Source organism: Dipodomys ordii, unplaced genomic scaffold (assembly GCF_000151885.1).
Source record: "Dipodomys ordii isolate 6190 unplaced genomic scaffold, Dord_2.0 Scaffold215, whole genome shotgun sequence".
Taxonomy (NCBI): Eukaryota; Metazoa; Chordata; class Mammalia; order Rodentia; family Heteromyidae; genus Dipodomys; species Dipodomys ordii.
Window position 1 is genome coordinate 1,131,245 of NW_012267431.1, and position 10,063 is coordinate 1,141,307.

Below are 10,063 nucleotides of genomic sequence, written 5' to 3' on the forward strand. Positions count from 1 at the left end.
ACTTCACTTAATATAATTTTTTCCAAGTTTTTCCATTTCCTAACAAATGGGGCAATGTCATTCTTTCTGATGGAGGCATAGAATTCCATTGTGTATATATGCCACATTTTCTTGATCCATTCATCTACTGAGGGGCATCTGGGCTGGTTCCATATCTTAGCTATGGTAAATAATGGAAAGCAGCATTCTTATCAACTATATTATAACATAATTTTTATCTTCCAAGTCTATCTACATAATTTAGTGCTTTTTCACAAATATTATTTTCTAGTCTAGTGCGTAGGAGGAGAAAAAAGAGGGGGAAAAATCTCAAGAAGATTTGACTACTTCTTTGGTTTCTCTCTCCACTTCTTCCCCTTCTCCTCACCCTACCCCCTTTCTTCCACACTGGGGATAGAACCCAGTGCCTCATGCATACTAGCCAAGTACTCTACCACAAAGCCATATTCCCAATGCAGGTCTTCATTTCTTTAAATTTGAGAAAGGGTTTTGCAATGTAGCCCAGGCTGCTCATAAAGCCATGTTCCTCCTCAGTCTCCTAATTGCTGGGATTACAGGCATACATCACCATGCCTGGTTTTCAGGTCATGCCTAGCCCCTGTATCTTATTTGTGTGTTGGTCCTGGGGTTTGAATTCAGGGCCTGGGTGAATGCCTGAGCTTTTTTGCTCAAGGCTAGAGTTCTACCACTTGAGCCATAGCTCTATTTCAGGCTTTTTGTGGTTAGACATGAGTCTCAAGGACTTTCTTGCTAGGGCTGACTTTTAACCATAATCCTCAGATCTCAGCCTCCTGAGTAGGTAGGATTACAGGCATGATCCACCAGTGCCTAGTGCTGCATCCTCTTAAACTCATTAAATTTTTAATCTTTTCCCCTGTTAATCTGTGTTGACAATATGTCATTACTAGCTCCACCCCCTCCAAAAAAAAAAGAAACTTAAGAGGTAAAATTCCTCTCACACCCTACACCAACAATTTCATGAGTATCCACCCAAGAGAAGATGTAAATTTATACAAAATTAATACAGAAGTGTCAAAAGTGAATCAGTGGAGCGCACTAGACATTGATGAAAGTGAACCATACAATTTGTGAGTGAAGATGGGAAGGGGGAAATGGGATAGAATGAAGAAACCAACACTGTATAAAAGGAAATGTACTTATTACCTAATGCATGTGAATGTAACCCCTCTGTATACCACCTATATAATAACAATAAAGTAAATAGACTAATAGAAGAATGTTGAAAGCAGCATTACTTAGAATAGGTAAAAGTGGACAAACTTCAAATGTCCTTTTACTAATTAATAGATAAATAGAATGTAGTATGCATCTTGTTATATAAGGGAATGACATACATTGTCCTTCTATAACTATAGGTCCTCTATCCAGATTCAGCCAATTGTGCACTGAAAATATTCAAAAAATTTTGAGCCAATACAGGATTTTGTCATTAGTTTCAAAACAATATAGTACAATAACTACTTAGGTAGCATTTATTTACATTGCATTAAGCATTATAAGTTATCTAGAGATGATTTAAGTATATAATTTATACTTACTCAGAATGTTAAAAATGACAGTATAGCAATATTTTCCTTTTTATAAGCAATGTAATTTTTCAGGTTCATCCTGTATGTCATCTATGCAGTGGTGATATATATATTATATATAATATATTATCAACAGGTCAGTTTTCTCTCTGAATGGTATTCTGTTGTTCAGATATGCTGCCATTTGTGTAGTCATGTACATGTAGATGGTCATTTTTTCTAGTTTTTCTCTTAAATAGAGTAAATTACAATGGAAAAAATATTGGGAATTACAGGGACTCAGCAAATAAAGAGATTTGACAAATGGGATTACATCAAACTAAAGTTTCTTCTTAGCAAAGGATGTAGTTAATAAACTAAAAAGATAGCCAATAGACTGGGAGAAGATCTTCACCAGCTATAAATCCTATTGGAGCCTAATATACACAAGGAACTCAGGAAACTAAACCCCCCAAAAAATTAATAACCCAGTCAATAAATAGGCAAAGGAGTTAGAGACTTCTCAGAAGAAGTAAGAGCGGCCAATAAATACTTGAGGAAATGTTCAACACCCCTGGTCATGAAGGAAATAAATTAAAACAATATTGAGATTCCACCTAACCTCAGTAGGACTGGCCAACACTGAGTAAAAGGAACCCTTTTACACTTTTGGTGGGAATGGAAACTAGTACTACGACTCTGGAAGGAGGTTTGAAGATTCTTCAGAAAACTAAACATAGCACTACAGTATGATCTATCCATACCACTCTTGGGCATCTACCCAAAGCATTACAAACCAGGATATAGTAAAGATACTTACACATCTGTGTTTGCTACTGCACTATCCACAAAAGCTAAGTTATAGAAATAGCCCAGATGCCCTACATTGGATAAGTGGATCAAGCAATGTGGCACATATACAATGGAATTTTATTCATTCATCAGAGAGATTATTATGCCATTTGCAGGGAAATGTTAAGACATAGAAAAAATCAGGTTAAATGAAGTTAGTCTCAGAGAGAGAGCGTTTCTCTCATATGTGGATACTAGATCTAAAATATGAGTATGTGTTGTAAGATATACCAAGTTCAATGCACAAACTGATGGTATACATAGGAAAGACATCCAAAATTAATGCCTCTGAACAAGTAGTGTACTGTTTATCAAAAGGAATACCAGGAAGTGAAAAATATGCTTTGGGGAAAAGTTAAATTGGGGAGGGGCATATGGAGGGATGAAGCGTAAGCAAACACAGTCATTATATTCAATGCACATTATGTAAAAACTGGACTATGTAACTTGAGGGTAAGAATAGGAGAGGGAGGGGCTGGGAAGGTGGCTTAGTGGTAGAGCGCTTGCCTTGCATGCCAGAGGCCCTGGATTCGATTCCTCAGCACCACCTAAGAAAAAAGGCGGAAGTGGCGCTGTGGCTCAAGTGGTAGAGTGCTAGCCTTGAACTGAAGAGCTGAGGGACAGCGCCCAGGCCCAGAGTTCAGGCCCCACGACCGGACCAAAAAAAAAAAAAAAAAAGAATAGGAGAGGGAAAATGGGGAGGATGGAAGAAGTGACATTAACCAAGAAGCATTATACTCCTGACCTGACTTATGCAATTGTAACCTCTTTGTACAAATACTTAATAAAAATTATATATATATATATATATATACATACATACATACATATATATATGGAGAGGGAGACAGACAGACAGAGATAGTTGCCCATGGCTCACACCTATCATCCTAGCTACTCAGGAGGCTGAGATCTGGAGAATCATGGCTTGATCCAGGTCTAGCAAAAGTCTGGAGAGAGCATCACAATGGTGGGAGTGAATGCATATGGTATCTTATGATAACACAAGAAGGTAGAGAGATTATGGGGCCAGGCTCACTCTTATGTAACAACTCACATGGGAGCTGAGAGAACTACATACATTAACCTATTCTAAGGGAGGCAACCCCACCTAAAAGCCAAAAGTGGAGCTATGGCTCAAAGTAGTAGAGCACTATCCTTAAGCAAAAAGAGCTCAGAGACAGCACCCAAGCCCCTCAAGCCCCACAACTGACAAATTTAAAAAGTGGCATAAGTCATGACTTCTGCCAACCTGGATCTAGAGGAAAGGTATTGGGTAGTGGATAGCAGTCCTTCTTACTACTTGAATAATATAGATATAAGTCTTGGGGTCTGAAACCTGACCATCTGGGTTCAAATTCCAGCTCATTTACAGAAATGTATGATTTTTAGCCAGGCACCAGTGGCTGGTGCCTCTAATCCTAGCTACTCAGGAAGCTGAGATCTGAGAACCATGGTTCAAAGCCAGCCAGAGCAGGAAAGTCCATGAGACACATCTCCAATGGACCACCAGAAAACCAAAAGTAGGTGCTCAAGTGGTAGAGCACTCACCTTGAGTTGAAGAGCTCAGATCGAGAGTTCAAGCCCCACGACCAACAACAACAAAAAATAATGAAGGGCATATACTAATGGCAAAGCAAAAACACAGTAAGTTTAAGTCAAAAGGTAGTTTTTTTTGGGGGGGCAGGGAAATACTGGAATTTGAAATTCAGGTCCTGGTACTACCCAGGCAAGCACTTTATAACTGGGGCCACATCCCCAGCTTTAAAAATAGGGTGTGTGGTGGTCTTGTGCTTGAACTCAGGGCATAGTGCTGTCCCTAAGCTTTCTTGCTCAAGGTTAGTATTCTCCCAATGAGCAACAGCTCCATTTCTGGCTTTTTTTGCTGGTTAATTGGAATTGATGTCTCAAAGACATTCCTGTCTAGAATGGCTTTGAACTTCAATCCTGAGATCTCATACACCTGAGTAGCTAAGATTACAGAGGTAAGCCACCTGTGCCCCATTTAAAAGTATGTTTTGAAATAAACTCATATCAGAAGTAAAGCCAGGCATCAGTGGCTCACACCTGTAATCCTAGCTACTCAGGAGGCTGAGATCTGAGGATTGTGGTTCAAAGCCAGCCTGGGAAGGAAAGCCCATGACACTCATATCTCCAAGTAACCACCAGAAAACGGGAAGTGGCACTGTGGCTCAAGTGGTAGAGTGCTGAAGAGCTCAGGGATAGCACCCAGGCCTGGAATTCAAGCCGAAAGAAAGAAAAAGATAGAAAGAGAAAGGAAGGAAGGAAGGAAGGAAGGAAGGAAGGAAGGAAGGAAGGAAGGAAGGAAGGAAGGAAGGAAGGAAGGAAGGAAGGGACCAGTAGCAGTGCATCTTTGGCTTATTACCTACTCAGGAAGCTGGCACCTGGGGGATAAAAGTTGTAAGCCAGTCCAAGGCAGGTAGTAAAGTGTATAGCATTTCACTTCCAATTAATTAGCAATCTGCCACAATGGAAGTGTGACTCAAGTGGTAGATCACCAGTTGCACCCAGGAAAAGGCTGAATTCAAACTCCAGTAACAGCAAAAAGAAGCAGCCCTCCTAACATGGACCTCAAGATCTGACTTAATATACCTCCATCACTACTCACACAATAAACTCAATTTCATACCTCACAGGCCATTCATACATCGATCGCCATGTACTTATCACTTTATACACACTCCATCATTTTCCTTGAAGAGCCTATATCAGTAACCCTAGGATGGCAGGGTTCCTATCACTCCATCCCACAAACTTCACTGTACATCTCCCCCAAGCGACCTTGAAGAAACTCTTCACCATATAGAGCAAAGCATGCTCCAAACAGCTCCATAATAATCCCATGTCAATGCTTAACTGGTCCCAAATTTGCCTTTTAAAAATACTGGGCCTAGCAGGGCATTGGTGGCTCACTCCCGTAATCCTAGCTATTCAGGAGGTTGAGATCTGAGGTTCAAAGCCAGCCCCAGCAAGAAATTTCGTGAGACTCATATCTCCAATAAACCACCAGAAAACCAGAAGTGGCGCTGTGGTAGAGCGCTCGCCTTGAGCTGAAGAACTGAGGGGCAACGCCCAAGCCCAGAGTTCAAGCCTCACGACTGACTAAAAAACAAGTACTGAGCCTGGCACTGGTGGCTCAGGCCTGCAATCCCAGCGACTCAGGTGACTGAGATCTGGGGATCACAATTCAAAGGCAGCTGAAGCAACAGTTAAGACTCATCTCCAATTAACCAGTAAGAAACAGGAAGTGCAGGTGTGATTCAAATGGAAGAGCACCAGCAATGAACAGAAAAGGAGACGTGAGCGCTCGAGGCCTTTAATTCAAGCCCCACTCCAAACAAACAAACAAACAAAAAAAATCCACACACACTATGAGCTTCAAGTTGGGAAACTGCTTGGAGGGAGCTTCGTGGTTTTGGACTAGAGCTGCGCATGCTCAGTGACAGTGCCAGCGCAGAAGCAGACGCTTGCCCAAGACACCGAGTGCACGCACACTGCGTGCGCGTGTACGTGTGCGGGTCAGAGGAAAGGCGGGCTTTCCAATTTTCTTCCATTACTTTGCCAGGCAAGGAACATGGCTGGTCCCTAGGCAGACTCTCTAGTGGAGCCGCCATCTTGGGTGCCTGAGTCTTCCGACCACGGACCTCGCTGTCCCCGCCCCTCCCCCCATTCCCCAGTGGTCTTCCTGAGGCGCCAAGGCCGCCCACCGACCTCACCACAAGGCTGGCCTCCGTCCGCCGCTGCCGCGGGAAGTGACCTCTGAAGCGCCGGTGACCGGGGCTCAAGGCTTCAGGGTCGAATAACCCCTGTGCCCCCAAATGTCCACGACCGGACCTGCTTCTCTGGAGCCATTGTCAGCCGCGCTCCTCCACAGAACACGGCCACCCTCCCTCAAACCCGTCCGTTCCCTTAGCTCTCTAATGGCCGCGCTTCTCCGCGGGACACGGCAGCTTTCCCACCATCCTCGGTTCCAGCCCGCCCCCCTCCCAGCGGCGCTTCTTCGCGAGAAGCCGCGACTCTCCCTCAGTCCCTTCCCTTGCCGTCGCTCGCGAGGGGACTCTTAATGAGCCCACCTGGCAACGTCTCTATTGGAACCTCCGACTCAGCCCACGGGAAGGGATGGCAGGCCGCCGAAAACGCCAAGCGTCTCGATGGACCTGGAACCAGCGCCTTGGCCAGGGTAGGGGAGGAGGGAGTGGCGGGAGGATTATAAGGATTACGGGACAGGAAGCGGAAGTCACCAGCCGCGGGAAATTAGACTGTGGGCTTGGGAGAGTTCGGTTCGGAGAGTTGTGATTCGACGCCTAGAGTTGTGATATCGTTACTGAAAGTGAGAATCAGTGCGTGGTGTTGTGGCTCGATAAACCAAGTGGTGGAGAGCCTCTGCTCACTTTGTAACTCCACTTTGTGCTTTTCTCATGCTGCTGGCAGCCTGGCTGGGAAGATGGCTCAGTGGTAGAGTGTTTGCGTTGCATGCTTGAGCCCCTGGGTTCGATTCCTCAGCACTATATAGGCAGAAAAAGATGGAAGTGACGCTCTGGCTCAAGTGGTAGAGCACTAGCCTTGAGCTGAAGAGCTCAGGGACAGTGCAGGAACAAAGGTCTCAAAATCTAAGTTGGGATTTATTGTATTTGTTGGGACTTTTTTTTTTCTTTTTGCTGATCCCAGGGCTTGAACTCTGGGCCTGGGCCCTATGCCCGTGCCTCTTTGTGCTTAAGGCCAGGCACTCTACCACTTGAGCCACAGCGCCACTTCGTGTTTTCTGGTGGTTAATTGGAGATAAGAGCCTCACAGGCTTTCCTGTCTGGGCTGGCTTTGAACCACAATCTTAAGATCTCAGCCTCCTGAGTAGCTAGGATTACAGGCGTGAGCCACTGGCACAAGGCTTCAAGGACTACTTTGTAACCTCCCCCACCTCCACTCCCATCCCCCAAACACCGCCCATGGTCCCTGGATTATTTACAAGGCTTATTGTGGAACTGGCAAAAGAAATGGGAACTTTTAATTTCGAATGTTGTGCTGTGTCTCCAGTAAATTAGGGAAAGAACAGGATTTTATTCTATACTGAAAAGATAAAATTAGCTGGGTGCACACCTGTAATCCTAGCTACTCAGAAGGCTGAGATCTGAGGATCACCGTTCGAAGCCAGCTGGGACAGGAAAGTCCAGGAGACTCTTATCGCCAATAAACTACTCAGAAGAAGCCAAAAATGGCAATGTGGGTCAAGTTGTAAAGCACCAGCCTTGAGCACAGAGAGGCTCAGGGATAGATAGCACCTAGGCCCTGAGTTCAAGTCCCAGGCCTGTCAAAAAAAAAAACCATAAAATTAACACTTATTTCAGTGTTTTTAAATTTTTCTAGTTAAACGTTTAGTTGAAATTTTATCATGTTTGGTATGTGATATAAGATGTTTTGATTTTGTTGTATCAAATTAAAAACAAATCTATTAGGAAAGAACTTTGATTGCACTTGTGAGACTGCTCCCATCACAGAAATCTTTAGGCATCACAAAACCAAGAGAAAGTTGGTTGTGAGTGGCAAAAAGCCTGTAATCCTAGCTATTCAGGCTGAGATCTGAGGATCGCAGTTCAAAGCTGATTCCATTTGCTTAGTGCTAGTAAAGGAAGACAGTACCTATTTTATAGTGAAATACAGTGGCACGCAGCTGTAATTCTTGTATTGGAGACATTGAAGTTGGAGAGTCCTAGCTCAGGGCCAGCCTGAGCATGTTACATAGCAATTTCCAAGCCAGCCTATGGTCATACCAAAAAAAGTAACTGTTTTGATAATTACATCTTGTATCTATCTATTAAGCAGGGTACCTGTGGCTCATGACTGTAATCCTAGCTACTCAGGAGACTTGAGACCTACTTGATTACAATTTGAAGCCAGCTCCAGGGAAAAAGCCCCTGACATTCCCATCTCACAGCCAAAAAGCAAGACTGACAATATGACTTAAGCAGTAAGATTCTTGAGCAGAGAAGCTGGAGCTGCCTGGGGCTGGTGGTGGCTTACACCTGTAATCCTATCTATCTGCTTAGGAAGCTAAGACCTGAGAATTCAGATCCAGCCTGGGCAGAAAAGTCTGTGACTCTTATGTCTAATTAGCTACCAAAAAGCTGGAAGTGAAGGTGTTGCTCACTCAGTAGAGTGCCAACCTTGATTGAAAGAGTCAAATGAGAGCATGAGGCTGTGAGTTGGAGCCCCAGAATCAGAAGAAAAAAAAGAGAGAAAGAAAAAAAGAAAGGGAAGGAAGGAGAGGAGGACTCAGATGAAAGAAGCCAATGAAAATTATTGTAATAACAGAAGAGAAGGAAGAGGATGTTGTATCTGAAGGTCATAGTTGAGGTTGATCCAGGTTTATCGAAATCTGAGTCCCTACCTGAGCCTTAGGACTTCATCTTTCAGATGTCTTTTTACTTCTGATAGCTTCATTATTTCTCCCTGAAATCATTATTATTCTTCCATCGTCTTCTTCATTTTAGTATCGCTGCATGAAGCATATACAGTTTTGACATGGCTTCAACTTGCTTAGCTGTATTTAATGAAACAGCTTTGCTAGGTTCCATGTCATTCCCTAGCTTGTCCTGTTTGAATACATTGATTGAATCCCTTGAGGTTATTCTTATTGTGATAATAGATAACTAACAGGTGTTGCAACTGGGTTGTTGTTAATGATGCTCATTGAAGTGTCAGTGGGGATCTGCCCTTATTGGAGTTAACCTAGTTTATCATTTCCATTGGTGTTTCACATACCCATTTCAATTTAGAACCTATTAACTTCCTAGGTTTGGCCTCTTTCCACACTTTCCATATCTATAAAAAGCAAATTGGCTAGGCACTGATGGCTTACACCGTAATCCTAGCTACTCAGGAGATGGTTATCTGAGGATCAAGGTTCAAAGCCAGCCTGGGCAGGAAAGTCTGTGAGACTCTTATCTCCAATAAACTACCAAAAAACTGGAAGTGGTGCTGTGGCTCAAGTGGTAGAGCACTCACCTTGAGTTGAAGAGCTGAGGGAAATCACCCAGGCCCAGAGTTCAAGCCCCACGACTGACAAAAAATGGGCAAAAATTGTCTGTACCATAAACTTGTGTTTGATTATTTTTCAAATCATACTCAAAGGGCTAGAGCATTACTGTAATAGTCAAGGACCAGAATCTGTATATACTTCCACATGGCCCTGGAGACACATGACATCTAAGGGAAAGGATGTGCCAGTTCATTGACAGGGGCAGGAATAGCTATGATTCAGTTTGGTAGTATTGGCAGTGATGGCTCTGAGGCAAGAGTTGGGGTGGCAGCAGTGCCCAACCTACGTAGCTCTAGGACAGGGCCAGGCTCTAAGCCTATGGATCTGTCACATGGATCTTTGGTGGGCTGCTGCTCAGTTGAGTAATAGTTCCAGGTGTCACATGTGACTCAATGCTTATGTGCTATTTAAACTTAAGGTAAGGGCGGGGAAGGTGGCTCAGTGGTAGAGCGCTTGCCTTGCATGCCTGAAGCCCTGGGTTTGATTCCTCAGCACCACATAAGCAAAGAGAAAAAAGCCGGAAGTGGCTCTGTGGCTCAAGTGGTAGAGCGCTAGCCTTGAGCTGAAGAGCTGAGGGACAGCGCCCAGGCCCAGAGTTCAGGCCCCCCAACTGGACCCAAAAAAATAA

The 10,063-nt window shown here is 43.9% G+C and overlaps 1 pseudogene; it reads left to right on the forward strand.

Annotated features, from left to right (window-relative positions):
• The first annotated feature begins 3,618 nt into the window (after positions 1 to 3,618).
• Positions 3,619 to 10,063, forward strand: part of LOC106000294 — a 46,057-nt pseudogene continuing 39,612 nt past the window's right edge.